Source organism: Coturnix japonica, chromosome 4, assembly GCF_054131305.1.
Source record: "Coturnix japonica strain WE chromosome 4, WE-NBRP24, whole genome shotgun sequence".
Classification (NCBI taxonomy): Eukaryota; Metazoa; Chordata; class Aves; order Galliformes; family Phasianidae; genus Coturnix; species Coturnix japonica.
In genome coordinates, this window is record NC_140666.1 from 58,632,258 (window position 1) to 58,653,107 (window position 20,850).

The window sequence follows — 20,850 nt, forward strand, 5'->3', positions numbered from 1 at the left end:
ATTCTTTCAATCTTCAGTATTACATGGATGCACATGTTCTAAATTGTCCGCTATGATTTAACTGCTGGCATACACGCAACCTCAGAAATGCTACATTTCCAGCAACAAAGATTTCTCATTCTGACAGGAGGGTAGAAAAGGCCTCTAATAGGCTCCCAAGATGCTCATGTAATTGAATTAATGTATATGCCCAAGCTACATGAGCTATAATATGTGGGAGCTAATACCACCCAAGCAGGATGGTATTAAAACTGAAGTGAGAGACAGACTTTTCCAGGGGACGCTGCAAGCACCCTAAATCTCATCCCCTCTGGCCAAAGGCTCACTGCTTACAAGAAAGACTGCAAACTTACAAGTAATTTCAGAGTCGGATCTTGTACTGGAAAAGGTTTTTTCAGCTCCAAGCTTACACATTAATAACAAGGAAATCTTTCGAAGAGAGGATTTTTTGTTGATTAGAAAAAAAACAAACACCAAAAAAAAACCAACCAAACAAAAGAAAAAAAAAACAGTCATAATCCACAGGAAGAGGAATTCTGGTAATGAATAAGCTAACCGACGAGTTAAAATCCCATTTTTCATATATTGACTCTGTAAATATCTTTTCAAAATATTCTGTTTCCTTCTTTAATCTAGAATATATATATATATATATATATATATATATATATATCAATACACGGCCAAAATTTCCAAATCTATTTGATAATCATCCCTAGCATGTTTCCCCTTAGTGCATGGTACCATCCTGATATGTTCATGATGTGAAAATAAAAATCTACAAAATGTCTGCAGCAGATTCATTTACTGCAGTCCCCCAAAGAGCAAGTTGCTGAACATATTCTGTTGAAAACTTTCATCATGGATCCTAACCTCAATTCCACTGGAACTGCAAGAGATCAAATTAATTTGGTGCACCTGTGAGAAGACATAAGCATCTGTGCAAAGGTATTAACACTGGACACGTGTTAGTTCTAAAAGCCCAGTGAATTTCTAACCTCTTTCTATTATTTTCAAGAGCACAGACGGAGCTGTTTTTCCTCCTTCCAACTTGTCACAAAAATACCTTTTTCCATATTAAGGAATCAAGTCTATAGTACTATCATTAGGTTCCAATTATGGCGTAAAACATAAACTCATTCTTCACATATCCGTATTCATAAGAAAAGGAAAACACAAAAGGATACCCATTAAGGGACATAGAAAAAAATATAAATAATGTCTGAGAACTAACTTTCAAGATATAAAAAGTGTCTGCATCTACTTTATTTTATTTTATTTTTTTCCAACCTTTACAATTTTGAAGTCAAATTTGACATATAACTAATTCCATGATTACTCTTGGATGTAACATGCAGGTAGTGAGCTTGATTGCTCTCCCATCTGTTAAAAAAAACAAACAACATTACTTAGATTTTCTGACATTCTGTATAGATAAATAAAACATTAGCCTATAATAAACTTAAATCACTTCTGTATTATTTTTGTGACCTGATTACATATTTGGGATGAATCAGTAAGCCTTTCTGTAAACAATTTACAGACGGCACACATATGGGACGTCTTTGAGGAAATGGTGCCAGGTATATCCATATGCTGCACTGCAATAGCAAATATTTCACTTATTCCCATGTATCTGGCTTCCAGGACTGAGAGACAAACATTTTTTTTCTTTCCATTATTCACATGTGGTAACGAATCCGGTTCTCATTTTGCACACAGTGCTACAGAAAACCTAGAACAGCTTCTTCCCATAGGCATTGACCATGCCAAACATTCAAGTACCAATTACCCTCAATGTTGAGGAATAAGGATTTTAATCAATGTCTTCCTTAAGAGCAATGTTATTTTAGAACGCAGAATAGCCTATTTCCTAATTCCCATTTATTCACTATTTCCTCTTCAAATAATTAGCAGATGTGTGCAGCTCATATCCACCAAATGAGATCACTGTTCTTACTCCTCATATTCTGGTATTTTGAACCCAACAAAACCACAGACCCACCCTGAACATCTTTATCTCTGGAATTTATGTTGCCCTTACCCCCAAACCATCCTTAAATGATCAGATGTTTTCATCTTTACTGTGTGCTGTGAAGAGGGGAAGTAAAGCATCTGCTTCATGGCTGGATCAGTACATGATAAATTCTGTTAAGTGATTTACCCTGGGTTATGAGAGATGAACAACCGGAGCAGAAATCAATCCCCTGCCTCCCATTCCAGCATGATCTGCTATTAGAATCATATTTTGCCTTCTCAGCCAGACTCTGCTCTATTTTCCTAGCTATGAATAGGTCATCCATCTGAAGAATAACCCACATACTGACGCTCTTATCAATTCTTAAGAGTACATCCACAGATCAAACCCATCAGCTGATGAAATTCATGGGTCCTGCCAAGCCACTGATAGCCTCATCTCTACTGAGCCTCAGATATTCTTCATTGTCTTCTCCTAGATGCTTCTTCCCTCCCTAACATCTATGAACACTTTCACTCTCTGAGTTAGATCAGTGCATTTCCAGATATTCCTTAATTTCTGACTGTATTAGCCCTTACCTTTCTATCTTTATATATACTAATTTACACTAAGCACAATGGTTGCTCCAAAAGTAATGTCTCTCATTTTATTATGTTGACCCATGACATCAGAGGCTGATGTTGGGTGTATTGGCAGTAGAGGCTGAACCTTCCTACCAACATTCACTTACATTCTGTTGCCATATGACAAGTGGAAGCAAAGGTGCAGTATGGCAAATTGGTGTCTGACACAGAAGCGCATATGAAGCAAAGAGGCGTCATCAAACACCTCCATGTGGAGAAAACAGCACCCACTGATATTCATCAAAGCTTGCTAAATGTTTCTGGAAACCAAATAGCAGCTGTGAGTACAGTGTGGCAGAAGGTGGTACATTTCAGCAGTGGAGACAACAGGTCATCTCCACTGATGAAGATTTTTAATTGCACAACATGCTGGCAAAAATGTATAGCTAATGGTGGAGTCTGTGTTAAAAAATAGTGTAGGTGAGAATTTGCTCCATCAGATAGTGTTATTGTACTGTTTGTTGTAGTTTTCCCAGAAAAAAATAGGAGTCTTCACTTTCAGAGCATTTTACATAAATGTAAGTGAAAGACTTCATCTGACACAGCTTCCATAGATTTTTGCTTTTTTCATGTTTTTTATAAAACAGAACTACAATAAAACTGATACTGTTAGGTTATCTACAATTTGTTCTCAGACATATTTCAGCAATGGTCTACAACAGGGACACTTTTACCTTAATATTTTTCTTCTCAAAATTTGTGGTGCAAGTAGGAGGATCAGAGGCTTCTATCACCTTTACTCCTGGAGGACCAGCTGCAGGGTGCGATATCGGCCTGTGGGCTGCATAAAGAATTCACATGCAACACCATTATCTACGATAGGATGCTGAAAATTTAAAAATCCCTTTTGAAGTCTACATACAAACACTTTAAAGGCCAGAACTTATAGGTATCCCAGATTAAAAACAGAAGAGAAGTAGAAGCGTGTTCTGATTTGCATCTATTGTTGTGATATTTTTCTTTAAAACCTGAATGTTTGATGTTTCAGTTTAGCAATTAAGTAATTATTTTCTGTTCTTATGTATTGCTATTCAAACAAACTATTGAGCTGTAAAATATATTCCTAGCAAGAAATAATAGTTTGTCTTGGTTATGCACTTAACTCAAAGCCCAGTAACTTGAAGTTTAAAGCTGTTATATCTAGTTCTCACAAAACATGGATCTTAGACAATTGCCTTCCAAGACAATCTTTCACTTTACTACACTGATATTTCAGTTACAGTGCTGCAGGGAAACAAAATTCAGAAACTTCATAAGAAAAATACATCAACCACATCTGTAAATACACCATTCCAGTCAACAGATCGGTATTCAGAGGGGTTTGAAAACAGCCCTAATTACGATCGGATAATTAAATGATTCTTAATTTCTTTAGCTAATGTATTAAAGTAGTTTTAGAGATGCAAGATGATATATTTTATGCATGTTTGCTGTCCTGGGATTTTTTGGGAAAGGTAAAAGTCATGAGCCCTAGAATTCCAAAACCAAGAGACTGAAAAACAGAGAAACAATAGAAACTAAAAAAGCATCTCTAAAACATTCAGTTTTTCACTTAAATTGATCCCTCCCCGCCCCCGCCCTCCCCCCCCCCCCCCACCCCCCTCTCCCCCCACATACCTTGATGAGAACTCCCCTTATGGCCTGATCAGGAAAACTGTATTTACCATCCATCAGTGGCACTCATTTTAGAGAATGAGATGTTTTTGTGTAAATATCTCCTTCCTGAATATAACTCTCGAATTTAAGCACATTTCTAGTAGTTTTTCCTTCTTTCAAATATGTTCATGTATCACCCAGATTTTCATTTATTTGCATTCACTAGCAAACCTTTGCAAGCTTAAAGAACTTCAAGCAAATGTTAACAAATGTTACTTTAAAAAAGAATTCATTATCTCTGTTTAAAAATAGAATGTTAGTTATATAGAATCACAGAATCATTAAGGCTGGAAAAACCTCCAAGATCATCTAAGTCCAACCATGCATGTACTACCAATATAGCCAAATAACCCAAGTCCTTAAGTACCACATCTCCACATTTCTTGAACATCTTCAAGGACGACTCCACCACCTCCCTGGGCAACCTGTTCCAATACTTATCACTTTTTCAGAGAAGATGTTTTTCCTAATATCTAATGTGAACCTCTTCTGGCACAGTTTGAGGCCATCCCCACTCATCCTATCAGACAATGTACAGGATGTAACGCTACTTACTGTTTCTCATCTTAAACAAGGAAAAAAAATGGAGACAGGAATTCACAAGCTGTTCTTGTGAGATACTCAGGATTCTCTAGGACACAGCTATGCTTATTAAAAAATTATCTAAAAGCAAACTACTTACATAATAAACAACAAATTATTAGTATGTAAAAAGTTGTAATTCATACCTCTAGTATTTCTCAATGTAACATTTAAACTTTTTACTTTCTAAAAATTGCAAACTTTAAAGTTTATAAGGCAATGCTGTTATCATTCTTATTACAAAATTGCTAAATTTAAAGTATGAAATACTATCAATTGTAACAAATTACATATTTATTTTTCCAACATTACTTAAAATTCGAAGCATGAAATGCTACTGATTGCAAAAAATTACATACTGCTTTTAAAGTACAAATTTCATTTACAGAGCAGACTATTTTCAATATAATATGCCTAGTTGGTTAAAATATGCCATTTAGTTAAAACACTTTGAATTTTCACAGATAGTTCGTAATTAGCAGCAGTAGTTAAAATGGAGGTAAAGCAAATCAAGGGAAGCTGCAGATCTTCTCTGTAGTGTTTTGCTTTGTGTTGTGTTTTTTTAATGTATTTGCCTTAAGCTCATATGATTTTAAAGTGTATTCAAAAGAGTGATTAAAACGATTTTAGCAAAGAAGCTACAGCACTCATTACCATCAAAGGAACCACAATAACACGTATCTAAACCCCATAATTCCTCCCAGAATTGATTTCCTGAACAGCTGCAAAGACTGCAATGGAGGACGCTGAGTCCACAGGGCTGAACAGAAGCAAACTGTTGCAATTATATCCAGTGCAGGGCTCATTGCACTATTAATCACAAATCCAGCCAGGAGCTTTGCTGCTGCTGGTGAAAGCCCACCAGCAAGACACCTGTACAACTCATCAGCAGGAGCACCTGGCCAAGCACATAGTGGCTCCAAACCACAGCTCTGACACAGCTTCCCTCCCATGCCTACACTGCACTTTCAAAAATAATTTTCATGTGTATAGTTTTAACAATTACCCCACTGAAGGAAAGGTGAGGAGGAACACCACTTCCACTCTGTGTGTAAAATGTCTTCTGTAACCGGCTCCAGTTTTCAGTGCAGCTGAAAGTTATTACATTGCTAACACCAGTGATTAATAGTTGCTAGTGTACAATAAAACTTGCTGAGAGACATCAATTGCATCTTTGGGCACAAGAAGGTTAAAATAACAGAAACATATGGGCAGATATTAGTTACACTATCAGTGACCTCATATATAATGATCCAAACTACTCATTATATAATTGCAGTCTGGAAACTGGAAACACTTTTAAAACTAAGTTACATCTGGTTTTTCAAAAATAAGAATTAATAATCAAGATAATGCAAGAAAAGATCCTATTTCATTAGGGTCATATAAAAGTAATTGAAATTTTAAAGATTAATTTATAATACTGGGGCAAAGCTATATTATTTCCATATCAGTTTAATATAACACCCCCTCCTACCCTTCTCACAGAACATGCTAAAATCAAAAGGCAGTTTTTTACCTCTTCACAGTCCCCTCACCCCATCTAAAAAGTTAAGAGAAAAGATGCTAAATTGCTCATTTCATACGTCTTGTAATCTACTCTGCAAGCAGACACAAGTTTGTTCTGACTGTGCTCAACATACTTCCTAATTATCCTATTCATACCCAACATAGATCAAAAACCACATCACAACAGCCTATGCCCTGCCAAGTCCCAATCTGACCACCTTTATTCATTGGGAAATTCAACCTCCTCCACTAGAAAGCAGCAATGTACATTTCCTTCATTTTCAATATTAAAAATAAATTAAAATGAAAAGGACAAATTCTGGTTCAATATTAGTTCTATTCTGTATGATAGCATGGTTTGTCTTCATTTTCCCTCTAATGAAAGCTTCTTAATCAGCTACTGAATTATCTGACTAGAAAAACACATTTATCCTTCTAAGCTTGAAGTCAACCACTGATAAAGTAGTAACTAGTAGACAATAAAAATAGTAAGTTACTACGACAGATTAGCATCTCAAATCTAACTTTTTTTTTTTAATTGAATTTATTTTTCTTTCTTCCCAGAAATTTTTGCTGTCTAGATATTGGTTTAAGTCTGTATTTAAAGCCCTATTAGTCACTTATTAGAGTGAGAATAATGCAAACATGGATCCCATGTCTCATTTCTAAAGTTAGCCCAGATATAGTGGGAAATCCAAGAGTGTTTCAGATGTCTTTCCTAATGACAGGAAGCATTTTCTACTGATACAAATTAATGAAAGCAATGGTTTCTCAAATTGTATCTGCCACTTACGCATCTCACTGTCTTACTTATTACAAAACGTGTAGGATTTTTTGTTTGTTTGTTGGGGAGGAAGCATAGAGGAGGACTGGGAAATACACAATTCTTTTTACAACTAAATTAGATCCCAAAAGAAGTGTGACGTGGTGATTCAGAAAGTGATAGAGAGACTATGCATGGCAAAGTGATGTACCATCTGTTATCCAGGAGGAAACTGGATATGGCGCTCACCATCACATCTGTTTTTTCCCAGCAGAAAACTTCAGGGGTCCATAGCCAAACCCGGGTGAGCCAATTTATTCAGTCACCACTTGATACCAAAGGCATAGATTACCCCATAGGATATCAGCTGCCCATGAACTTTCAGTGTTGCTTCATTAAATTCAAGTGTAAACTAAGCACTGCTTACATGCTTCAGTAAAAACTGGATATCAATTAAAAGATAATTTACTCCAGCACACTAATAATTCCTGCCTACATAAGTGCTGCAGACAAAGCCACAGCCATCATTCCACCATTCCACTAAAGTCAATGGCAATTTGCCAACAACTTTAATGGGATCAAGTTTTCATCTAGACAATTTTATCTCTGGAAAGAAAGAAAAAAAAAAAAAAAAAAAAAAAGGAAAGAAAAGGAAAGAGAAAAGAAAAGGAAAGAAAAGGAAAGAGAAAAGAAAAGAAAAGGAAAGAAAAGGAAAGAGAAAAGAAAAGAAAAGAAAAGAAAAGAAAAGAAAAGAAAAGGAAAGAAAAGGAAAGGAAAGGAAAGGAAAGGAAAGGAAAGGAAAGGAAAGGAAAGGAAAGGAAAGGAAAGGAAAGGAAAGGAAAGGAAAGGAAAGGAAAGGAAAGGAAAGGAAAGGAAAGGAAAGGAAAGGAAAGGAAAGGAAAGGAAAGGAAAGGAAAGGAAAGGAAAGGAAAGGAAAGGAAAGGAAAGGAAAGGAAAGGAAAGGAAAGGAAAGAAAAGAAAAGAAAAGAAAAGAAAAGAAAAGAAAAGAAAAGAAAAGAAAAGAAAAGAAAAGAAAAGAAAAGAAAAGAAAAGAGAAAAGAAAAGAAAAGAAAAGAGAAAAGAAAAGAAAAGAAAAGAAAAGAAAAGAAAAGAAAAGAAAAGAAAAGAAAAGAAAAGAAAAGAAAAGAAAAGAAAAGAAAAGAAAAGAAAAGAAAAGAAAAGAAAAGAAAAGAAAAGAAAAGAAAAGAAAACTGCTTGAACAGGTTGAAGCAGAGGGCAGAATTCTGCTAATGATTCTTATGCAGATTGTAAGTATTATTCAAATATAAAAAGCTACTGAAATAAGTGTCTTTTTAATTTTTCATTTATAATCCAGAAATATAAGAAAGAAATACACAAAGGCACTGGTAAATCCCAGTCTATATCAAGATATAGCATAATTTTTATTCATTTCCATTTGTTTATATCCATAAGTTAAAGAGATCCTTTTCCTCTCCATTAGGTAACAAGGACTGCTGGCTTAAATTAAGTATGTTTTTTGCAATCATTTCCTATAATTTACTACCTTATCATTCCTATTCTACTGTGGCCTAAGTCACTGCATGAGAAGACGACATCCACCTAACACATCCATCAATAAAACCTGAGCTGCCTTCCATCCCCGTCAAACAACTCGCACCAGAAGGTGGCACCAAAAGACCCAGCTTCAAAACCACATTTGGATACTGGCTTGAGATTTGCATTCACCAATCTTTTTGCACTCAACCATATATCTAAGAATCATGTTATTGCAGATAAGTACATCTGAAAAGCATAATCAATGCAGATCATACAGATAAACACGTGCAAACCCTCAACTGCTGTGATGAAGAGATTCTCGTGGACATGTTAATTCCTCACATAATGATAAAATTATAAAATTCCTGTTTTAAAATGCATCTTCAGAAGAACCCCAGTAGAATTCATTTGACCAGAGGTGCATTTATGCATTTGTCCAACCAGATACTGGTAGATACTCTGGTCACTGATTTTCTTTTTATAGGCTCTTCTATTAAATGGTGCTTCAGACTTGGATTTTATGCACACAAGAAAGTATTCCAACCAATAAATTACTAGGAAAAGAAAAAAAATACAGTATTTTTAAAAAAATATATTTTAGTATATAAAAAGAAAATATCAGCCCTACTTTTTTTAAATGTAAAGACTGCAATTTACAAATTCAGAACAGAGAAAATTGAAAAAAAGAAAGGAAACAAAAATGTCAACCATCCAGGAAAACATTAACAACATGTGGTCCTATAATCAGCATTTATTTGGGCTAATTTCAAAGGTCTCTGAACTTTTTCTACTTTCATTATATTCTATGTAGAGGCATCCAATCAATTCACTGGCTCGAAAGGAGCCCAGAAGACCAACACTGTCCAGTGACTTCTGCTATGAATACCACAATAATTGTGAGATGATACGTAAAAAGCTGCCTGAATCTGACGACGAATTGAATCTACAAGCATGCCAACCAAAATCTGTTTTTTGAGATTAATTTTATGTTTGCCCTAAAGCTATCTTCAATGCAAGTTTAAGAAGGTAAAAGAAAACTAAAGTAATCCAAAGGGAAGGGGAAAAAAAGTAATTAAGTTTGATGAATGGAAAATAGGAGATTTTGCTCAACAAGGAGAGGTGACAGTAATTTTTATTTATTGGGGGGCTGAGGGGGCTTCTGTGTAAACATTTGCAAGCACCTGGAGATAAAATAGGATTGAAGATGCTTAATGAAATAGAGCCCAGTCCTGAATGATGTTGACCATCAATTATTCTATTCTACATAGCTCAGTGACATCAAATACAGTTTAGTAACTGCAAGTTCAGACATTGGTTCAGTGCACAGAAGGAAACAAGTAGGAAGACTGGATGTCTTTTCCCCATCAGTCTGGAAAGAATGAGGTTTTACTAGATCACAGTATTTTTAAGTAGCATTGTTACTTAGACAATAAGACAAGTGATATATATGGAATGTTTTTCTTCCTTTCTATCGTCAAAAATAATGTTGCTCATAGCCAAAGATGTTTACAGTAAATAAAGCTTGCATGATAATAAAAGAAAGAGGACACTGTCATCAAAACTAGTTCAGAAAATTCATGAAAAAAATTACAAAGTCATAAAGAAAATAAATCTTTATAAAAAGATGCTTTTGTTTTTTTCTGACAAATCTGACAAATCCTCTAGCTCAGAGATTAAAAAAAAAAGATACCTAAATAAGCAACCTGAAAAAATTTATGCTTTGCTGGAATTCATATGTTATGGTTAAAATAAAAATTAGTCCAATTTTAAATTAATCTTACATTTTCTATACAGTGCAGCGCTTCCTAAGAAATTTGTTTCTCTTGTATAAAAAAATAAAATGAGCAGAACTGACAGAGCGACTTAAGCTGCAAAATCCATCAGTCAAAATGTCCTCTCCTGTCAGAGACTCAACTTTTCTATCACTATAATATCAGTAACTGTCATTCTGAGGAATAAATAACAAAAACTACATTCACAGAGGTATTTATACACCTTAGATATAAGATTATTTATGATATGATGTGAACTTTAATATAAAAATGCAGAAAGATCACAAGTAAAAACAGACTTTCAGCAACACATTAAGGTCATATGCCAGTAACATAATAGTAACAAAAAAAGGGGCCAGACTTCTGAAACTGGGACATAAAACATGCTTAAATGAATTGCTGTTGAAAGCTGAAGCAGTTCAACTAGCTAATGTTGAAACAGCACACTCTCTAGCTTATATCTCCCTGAAAACTCCAGTAGATGTCATAGTACTACATTCAGAATATGTACATTCAGATATATCTGATAATAGAATGAAATGAAGGGTCTGCTCACCTGGGAGGACTACAGAAACACTGCAAGGGCATACAGGGATGCAACAAGGAAGGCTAAGGAAACTTAAGGAATGAAATCTGGTGATATTAATAATAGAATGTTACTGAGCACCTTCTTTACTTCAGTTTTTGCTGCTAAGACTTCTCCTCAGGAATCCCAGATCCTGAGATAAGAGAGTCTGGGGAACTGAAGACTTCTCGAACAAGGAGGATCCAGTCAGAGCAAACAACACACAGGAGTCTATTTGTTTCAACAGGGTGCACCAACAAGTGCTGAGGGAGTGGGCAGAAGGGATTGCCAAGCTGCTATCATCTTGGAAAGGTCATGGAAAACAGGAGACGTACCTAAAGACTGCAGAAAAGTGAACAACACTCTAGTCTTCAAAAAGGGCAAGGAGAAGGACCTGGGAAACTACTTGCCATTAAGCCCCACCTGTAAAAGTGATAGAACAGCTATTCTAGATACCACCTTCAAGTAGATGGGAAAGAATATGGTAATCAGGAGTTGTCAGCGTGGATTTATGAAGGGGAAATCATGCTCGACAAATCTGGTAGCCTTCTACGATGCCATGACAGACTGAGTAGATGAGGGGAGAGCAGTAAATGTTGTCTGCCTTGACTTCAGGAAGGCTCTGACACTGTATCTCTCAGCATCCTCGCAGGTAAACTTAGGAAGCATGGGACAGATGAAAGAACAGGAGGTGGACTGAGAACTGGCTGACTGGCAGAGCTCAGAGGGCTGTGATTGGTGGCACTGAGTCTAGTTGGAGCCTTGTAAGCAGCACTGTTCCCCAGAGGTTGGTACTGAGTTCAGTCTTATTCAACATCTTTATCAATGATCTGGATGAAGGTATGGAATGCCCATGCACCATCAACAATGTTACTAACAGTACAAAGCTGGGAGGAATGACTGACACATCAGAAGGCTGTTCCAGTCTAGTCTGGCTGGAAAGCTGGGCAGAGAGGAATGTTATAAGGTTCAACAAAAGCAAGTGCAGAGTCCTACACCTGGGGAGGAATAACCACACGTATCACTACTGGAGAAGGATCTGGGTGTTCTAGTGGCCAAGTTGACAAAGACCCAGCAGCATACCCTTGTGATCAAGAAGGTCAGTGGCACCCCAGTGTGCATTATAAAGAGCGCAGCCAGCAGGTCAGGGGAAGTGATCCTTTCATTCTACTCTGCCCTCGCCTTGTGAGGTCACATTTGGAGAGCATCCCCCATAGAAGGAATGGTTGAGAGACCTGGGACTCTTCAAGCTGGAGAAGAATCTGGGGAGATCTTATCAATGCTTACACATATCTAATGGACAGAACAAAGGGCAACAGACACAAAGTGGAACTCAAAAGTTTCTATGGAAACATGATGAAAAACATAACTCTGAGGGTGACAGAGCACTAGAACAAGTAGCTCAGAGAGGCTGTGGAGTCTTCTCTACAGATATTTAAAAGCCACCAGGATGCTTTCCTGTGTAACTTGCTTTTAGTAGAAGGGTTGAACTCAACAATTGCCACAAGTCCCTTCCAACCCCTATGATTCTGTTATATTAGCCCAGCTTTAGCAATTACATTCAGAATATATGTATTCAGACACATCTAATAATCAAACTAAATTGTAAAAGGGCTTGCTTCTCTAAAAGTAATGCCTCTCATGTTATTATGTTGTCCCACAATGTCAGAGGCAGATGCTGGTGGCATAGCAGTAGAGGTTGACTCTTCCCATTATATCACATTGTATTCTGTTGCTGTGTGTGCAGATGGCAGGAGGTAGTCAGTCAGACAAAAAGGTGTCTAACATGGAAGTTCATATGAAGCAAAGGTGCGTCACTGAATTCCTCTGCATAGGAAAAAAGACACTTTGACATTCTTCAATATCTGCTGAACATTTCTGAAGACCAAACAGTGGATGCGAGCACAGTGAGATGGTGAGTGGTGCATTTCAGCAGTGGTGACATCAGTGTGAAAAACAAGCCATGTTCCAGATTGCCATGCACAGCTGTCATACACCAACAACAAAAAAAGGCCATCTCATTCAGCTAATGGTCTTGACTGCTGAAAAACTCTTGTGTAGCTGAGAATTTAATTCATCAAACAGTGTTACTTTGCTCTATCTTTTGTAGTTTCCATGAAAATAAATAGGAGGCATTACATTCAGAGTGACGTACTAATATTTTGACTTACAGTAGTATGACAAAACAGAATGAGAAAGTCTCATGAAAATGATTCCCAAATCAAAAATAAATTGACGTGCATTTTTTCCCTATATACAAACTGAAAACAAAATTTGGCCTCATATGCTTTCATTAGAAAACTATCTTACAACATTGCAATCTTTCAATAAAAAAAACTTTCAATAACAGCATATTCTCCATTCTTTCTGATTGAGCTCTGCAGAATAACAGAACAGACCACTTGCTGCAATAGATGATCACAATGTACAATAGAGCAGAACTGTAGCATCAATCAAAAAAACCAGTTGTTCCAACAATTCCTTGTTTCTACAGTTCTGGAGACTTTACAAACTGTGGAAGGCATTGTAGCCTACTGATGAAGTGCACTGGTTTGAAAACTGAAAGAATTAGATCACAAGACCCAATTTGACACCTAGCACACTATGCAATTCTGTACAAATCACTTAAACCTTTTCCACTGCAACCCATTTATTTAAGTGAAATAGTTCTTTCTCTCATTATCCCAGCATTAACATATTCTTAATTCCACTGAATTACGTGGAAAATATCTTACATGGCCTTTAGCAAAGCCATATATTTTCACAGTGCACTGATACAGCACTTAGTGCAAAGATTCCCTACTTCACTTAAAGTTAACATAAAATATGGCTGCTGCAGTAACAAAAAAAACAAACAAAACAAAACAAAAAAAAAAACAACAACCAAAACAACACTATAGGATATATCTTAGTTTGAAAAAATAGTAAGAATGAACACTCAGGTTTTAATAACAGCTAAAGCACTATTCTTTCAGTGAAAGCTGGTGACTGAGTCAGTGAAACATAGCTGCCAGGTTTTGTCAACTTCAGCAGCACTGCAAGTTTGGATTTAATGATGGCATTTTGGTCATACCTACAGTTTTAGCAAAGGTGCATCTTTACAGAAGGGAATAGCGAGAAAGCAGGCAACTGCATGGTAGATGGCAAGCTACACCCGGTTAACAAAACCTATCTTTAATCCAGGGAATCTCAGAAGTAACCCTCCTCTTTAAAACTTTCTACAGTCAGCCCTTTTCAATATATTAAAACTTAACTGGAGTAATTCTACCATGTCCGAAGTCTGATTCTAGAATAAATTCAAAATTTACTATAAACGTCCACTCTCCAGTAGGCACCAGTAGGAATGACTCATTTGAATACTACTCAATTGCTGTAATCATTTCAAAAGATATTGAAAAGTTCACTCTGAAAAAATAAAACTATAACAGCCCTCCAAAACCACATAAATCTGAATGGGATTAAACACCTTTTTCCTCTTTTTATTGTTTTTTTCATTTTTGAAGTTGATATTTCAAAAAGAAAATATTTTCTTAAAATTCTCCAAATTTGACAACATCTGTTTTCCTCAAAGAATGTGCCTAAATTCTGAATTCGCTTCTACTTCATAGTTTTTGGTAAATTTTATGCATAAATCTGGATCTTCAACAAATTGTTTTCACTGGATATCTTCTTCCCTGATTAGATAGGCAGAATCAAAATACAATGCTGTTTTTTGAAATTAGTATAATGCAATCAGCTGAATAACAGCCTACTCTATATTTTCAATTGGAATATCTATAGCACAGACCTTGTAATGACATACTTATACTAAAAAAAATAAAAATAAAAAAAAAAATCAATCTATTACACAATTATGAAGTTCTGTAAAATTTCTATTCTTTTTAACCATTGAACTTTCTAACACCTAAAAAGTTTTTTCGAGACCAGTCTGCATACACATGGGAATACAAAGCCAAAGTGTAATCCAGGAATAAAAGAAACCAGAAGAAAGACTGTGATAGCAATAAGACTTCTTGAAGTGAGATGCAACTGATGGAAGGGCATTTTCTGTCAATAACCGAAACTATTCTAGAATGTCACACACACAGAGAAGAAAAAAATGACTTGAAAAACAAACTACTAATCTACATTGCAATTTCTCTGCTTGGAAAGCACTGAGAGGATGGTGGTACTAGTTCCCTATAATCACTGGAGCTCTTAAACAAAAAGACCCCTTGTATAACATGACGTGACTGGCTTTCCTCAAGAAGCAGCAAACAAACCCTCATCCCAGATCATGCTAAGCTATGGATAATCTAGAATAAGGAAATGGGACAAAAAGATCAACAGAAAAACAAAAACAAACAAACAAAAACAACACTAAAAACACAGAATTCAAGATGCTAATTTCTATGTCATTTTCCTTTCCTATTGGACTCTGGATTTCTGAAGTTGTTGTCACAGGCTTTCAAAGGTAAAGAGCACAGGTTTTCTAGGTATACATTTTGTTAATGTTCTTACAGAAAATGGTAGATGGAAGAACATTTTTGAAAGGTCAAAAGCAATTTAGGTATTTTTCTAAAGGAGATGTTTCATCTAGAAGTGCCCAAAATGCTGCATTTCACATTTCAGAAGTTTATTATTAAAAGCTCTAATTTTGCTTTAAAACTATTTTTGTGGTTGAAAATAATTTTAAAGTTTAAAAGATGTAATTATTTAAAATGGGAAGGGGGGGGGGGGGGGCGGGGGGAAGAAGAGAGAGAGAGAGAGAAAGAACATCATTATCATTTTTGAAGACTATGGAACGTTTTGACCCTAAGTAAATATCATCAGTTATTTGATTCATTTTATTCCTTCTCCAAGAAAGCATAAACATTTACCCAGAAAGCATGTTATTTCTCTAGTGTCAGTCTTGTGTAACATTCTGTTTTGTATTATATTAGATCTACTTTGAGAAAACTTTGCCACAAGCCCATTTAAAAGTCCAAGTTTCTGGTGTACTTGAGACATCTATTGCACAGAGGAGGGCTTATGGGCTCAGATTCCCCAACCTCACTGTTTCAGAAACCTGGGCCAGTCAGATTGCTTCACCAAATCTACCAAACATACGGGAGTTTGCCTCCAAATGCCAAACTGCATTAAATACATATTTAAGAAAAAAATAAGGTTTACATTCATAATCTCAGCTTTTAGAGGGGAGGCAAAAAGTGATAGATGGTGTTATTTGCTAAAAAATGACTTAAATTTTTTTTCCCCCATTTTCACAGTATCTTTATTAATGACACTAAAAAAAATAATAATAACAGCATCAGAAATTTGCCCAGGGAGGTGGTGGAGTTGCTGTCCCTGGCAGTGTTCAAGCAGCATCTGGATGAGGATCTATGAGATAAGTTTTAGTGGCTTGTGGTAGCAATGGTAATGGGAGGATGGTTGGACTAGATGATCCTGTAGGTCCTTTCCAACTTTGTGATTCTGTGATTCTAAATGTCATCACAGAATCCACTGAGTGGCTGCTACATCCTACTTTAGTTTCTTACATTTTGACCTTTTATCTCAAATCTACTTCTACCACCCTCGTCTACAGTCTGGTTTCTCTACTCAGTTCATCAAAGAATACACGGAAACCTAAATCCCCTACCCTGGGTAGCCTGTTCAACTGTTCTTTTACCTGCACTGTCCTTTACCTACTGCCTTTCCTCACTGAAGAATATCAGCTTATGTTTTAAACAGCTCAGCTCTCATTTTAATTTCAGGATGAAGCTGTAAGGGAAGAGTCAAAGCCAAAAAAAAAAAAAAGAGTCAAAGATGGCGTGATGTAAAACAAACTTTTCTACAAATAATTGGGAAGAGGTTGTTTGTTTTTTGTTTGGTTTTTTGTTTGTTTGGGTTATTTACTTGAGGTAGAATGCAGGTTGTTTCCAGATTAACTAAATAATAAAGAATTATTATTTACTCTTCCTCCAATATAAAGATGTCAAAAGATTTTCCAAATATGAATTCTGCACTGGAATTTCAGCTCCAAATTCATGTCATCAGTTACGTGAAACACTACATAATCAGCTTTTTTGTTGTTGTTTTTTGTTTGGTTTGGTTTGGTTGGTTTTTGTTAAGTTTTGGAAAAGTTTTTAAATAAGTTTCCTTAACACTTCCTTGCATTTTGCAAGTAAATGTAAACCTAGTACTCAAAATTAGTTTTCCTTGGGCAAAAAGGCACAAAGGCACCTATTTATTTTTAAAGAACTAGGCAGTTCTAAAGTAGTAATATGGTCTGATAATTAGAACAGTTGAATTTCATTAAAGTTATAGATCCTACATGGGCCAAATTATTTCCCACTTACTCAGCCTGATATTTACAGAAAACAAAAGTGGTGTTCTTTTACCTAAGTTTAAAAATCAAGTAAAATTTCCTTTGCAAATCATGCAGATGAATTTACAGCATTAGGCTTAAGTTCTAAGCACTGATTCACATCCCATTTAATTTGGGTTTGTAGAGCTGAAATTGCTGTTTGATCACTGTCATAAGAGAGGAAGGAAAGAGCAAACTGTATCCATATAATTAGGACACTGCAGTGCAGAAATATCACAAGCATACATTTATGTACTGTCTACAAGAAATCCGCACTTTGACAGACAATTAAGGAAAACCTTTGATGAGAATTTTTAACTTCATTATCAGTTATGATCTCTAAAAAGATGTATGCAGAGTTTACTGAGATTAATGATTCTCTGCCTTCAGTTTAGCTTGAGTAAGAGAGGGGTGTACCTCAGAAATTCAAGCAATACCTTGAGCTGAAGCGCTTGGCACTAATTTAGAGCAGAAGCTTCACATATAAGTTTAATTAAGGTCTCCCCTGCATCATTTGCCAATTTACAGCAGCTGTGAACAATGGAGCAAGGAATTCTGTATTTCTGCAGTGTTCATGGTAGTGGGGTTTCTCAATTGTAAGTAAAATCATAGCTTCGTACTCAATGTATTCACTGAGTTAAAACATTTAGTACCTCCCTTCTCCCATCCCTGTTTGCTCCTGTTCCTGTCTACTAAAGAAATACAGGACCAGGAGAGACAGAAGTGGCTTCCTAAAGTTTATCTCAACTTTTGTTTCATTTACAAGAAAAAACTGAATTTAGATGGCACTCCACATGAAATCTAAACTATTTAACAGTTTGGGGGAAAAAAAGAAAAAGAAAAAAGAAAAAAAAGACAGGACTTAATTCAGTCTCAGCTACTTGGCTTTGACCCATATGTCATACACTTCAAAAAGAACACTGGCATGTAAGGTGTAGGTACTCATCTCCACATTCTTTAAATCAGACGTTACATTATGAACTCAGTAAGAGGGGCTGAACAATACATGGTAGCTAAGGTGGTGTACTCCTTTATTGACCATTTCCTGGCTGCAAATATAAAGATCTCAAGCCGGTACTTTTTGTGCATTTGTTCATTGCTAGAGTATGAATAAACACTCCTAACAATAAGTTTCCTCTTAGGTATGATTCTGATTTTTCTCTGTTTGCTCTGTTAGCATAGAAGTTTTTTGAAAATCCATCTGCTTAACATACAGGTATTAAAACATTCCCATGTCAAAATGTATATGGTTATGCTACATGCAGTTTCATACTAGCCACCAAAACCTTAGAATAGGAAAGAATCATGACTGCAAACAAATACAGAATGCAGATGAGCAAGATTTAAAATAGAACAACTGAAATGAAGTTGATCCACTCAGACTGTGTTGTTCAGGTAAATGTTAATTTTCATTCAATAATACTGTTTGTTTTCAAAAGTAAAACTTTACTCCCAAGTGTACTATTATGCCCTTTATGCTGTGCTGAGAAATCTGGAATTTAATACTAAGCATTTCAGAGTTCATAAGATACTTGTAACACAACAATTTGTAGCTTGAGAGGTAGACGGAAGTCTGGAGTTATCAGGAAGTTTAAGACTCCAGATCCTGCTCTGCTGATGCCCTCTCTGGCACAGCTGTCCTTCTGCACCTAAACCCACGCTGTGCTGAACCGTATCAAAACACCACAGCATGAAATTAACAAAGCAGTCATCAAGGCTCCTCATCAGGAGATGAGGAGAGGTTCTTAAAAGTATCTGAAATACACAACCCCAGTGAATAGCAACATAGAGGCACAGCTAAACACATCCTGTCTCATCCCTTTCTGATTTTCCCTCATTTGCCCGTTGTTTCCCTCTACATAACACTACTAAAAACAGTTGTCCTTTCTAATTCACCAGATGCCAAAACAAATGCTTTAAGGTCTGGACAAAATTTCCTGCTTTGAAGTATACTGGATAAGCAAACCCATGACAAATTTGGAACAGTTTGCATTAAATGTTTTCAATGTTACAAAAACTTCAGCTATGCATTGCTAGAAGGAGGCTCCAGGTAACCACAAGTATAGAAACCAATCAATGAACAACAAAAAAGTAGCCAGCCATTTCAAATATTTAAATTCAGTGTTTTTTCCACTTGTATTTAAGGTAGCTTTTCACTGTTGGGCTCTAAGTCAAATTGCACGAGACTCAATAGAAAAGCTGCCCCTTCTTTGAAGTGTTTTAGTGAAGATCTTTATGAGCACACTTCTTAGAGTCATTTACAAACCTAACTCACGGAATGGCCCAGGTTGGAAGGGACCTCAAGGATCATGAAATCTCCAGTCCCCCCCTGCCACAGACAGGGCCACCAACCCTCACATTTAATACTAGAGCAGGCTCCTGTTATTTCTCCAGCAGCTACTTACATGTATACACAGTAATCTAGGACATTACAATTAAGGAATGCACAGAAAATCCATGCCTTTATCCAAGCAAGCATTCAGTTTTCTGACAGAAGTGTATTCTTCAAATGAAATACAAATACACTCTCAAAAAACAATTTCATAGATCAGTAACAGGCTATGATTTCTGCATTTTCTTCCTAAACCAAAAAACTGTTCTGTACAGGAAATGCAACTGACTGACAACAGTGTTGCACCACTCACTCAGGATTTGAGGATCAAGTCCATTTCTCCAGTTCTTGCCACTCCAGCAAGCATCTCTACAAGCAGAAAAACTGCTGCAGTGTACAAGAGCCCTACAGAACTGTATCTGGCAATGGGCAGATGTGTGGTCACAGTCCTTTAAGAAAGACAAGAGGCAAGATGAAAACCAGTATCCTGTGTGCTGATCCAGTTCAGCTGCAGAAAGTTGCACAGCTATTGACAAAGAACTGATCAAAGAACTTCGCTCCCACCTTCCTCGTGTTATTTTTGTCTTCCTTTATTCCCTCCCTCCTCCTGTGATTATACATGTTAACTACTGACTGTTTTCAAAAGTCACACAGTTTGAAACATTGGGTTTCTCCAGCTGAAACAGGTGTACTCAAAATAATAAATACTGATTCATCAGTTGTAACTGAAGAGCTCTCTACTGCCTGCTATTATTCCCCTCTTACACTATAAGAAAGAAATCATTTACTAATTCTGCAGTTAAATGAATTAATCATAGAATGACTTAGGTTGAAGGGGACCTTCAAGATTATCTAGTTCCTTCCCCCTGCCATCAAAGAGTTCAGATTAAGCTGCTTACTCTGGAGTTTTTTTACACCATAATTACTCTCCTCTGTTCTCTTCCAGAGCTTGTTTACTTTTTGAAATATTGTCCATTGCACTACACATACAGCCTACAGTCTTTTTAAGTTAGAGGTTATTTACATGCATTTCTTAATGAGTGATAGAAGATATGAGTAGAACGGTCATGATATCTGTTTCTTTGGAGCTCAATGATATTTTCTCACTCACACTAACTTTAGGAAGGCTATCAAATAACTAATTCTTAATTCATTTAATATCAGCTGTAATTGTATTGGTGTCTAAAATGTTATTAACAAAATGCCATGTGATACTACAATATCTTT

At 36.2% G+C, this 20,850-nt stretch overlaps 1 long non-coding RNA gene across 2 annotated transcripts in view; it reads right to left on the reverse strand.

The window, feature by feature from the left end:
• Positions 1-1,250: 1,250 nt before the first annotated feature.
• The window catches only part of LOC146761089 (uncharacterized), a 58,078-nt gene continuing 38,478 nt past the window's right edge, over positions 1,251-20,850 (reverse strand). For both annotated transcript variants that reach the window (XR_014945387.1, XR_014945388.1), the window contains exons 3-5: positions 19,937-20,072; positions 3,276-3,382; positions 1,251-1,383 (exon numbers count right to left, since the gene is read on the reverse strand). This is a non-coding gene — a long non-coding RNA (uncharacterized LOC146761089). The remainder of the gene's footprint in view (positions 1,384-3,275; positions 3,383-19,936; positions 20,073-20,850) is intronic.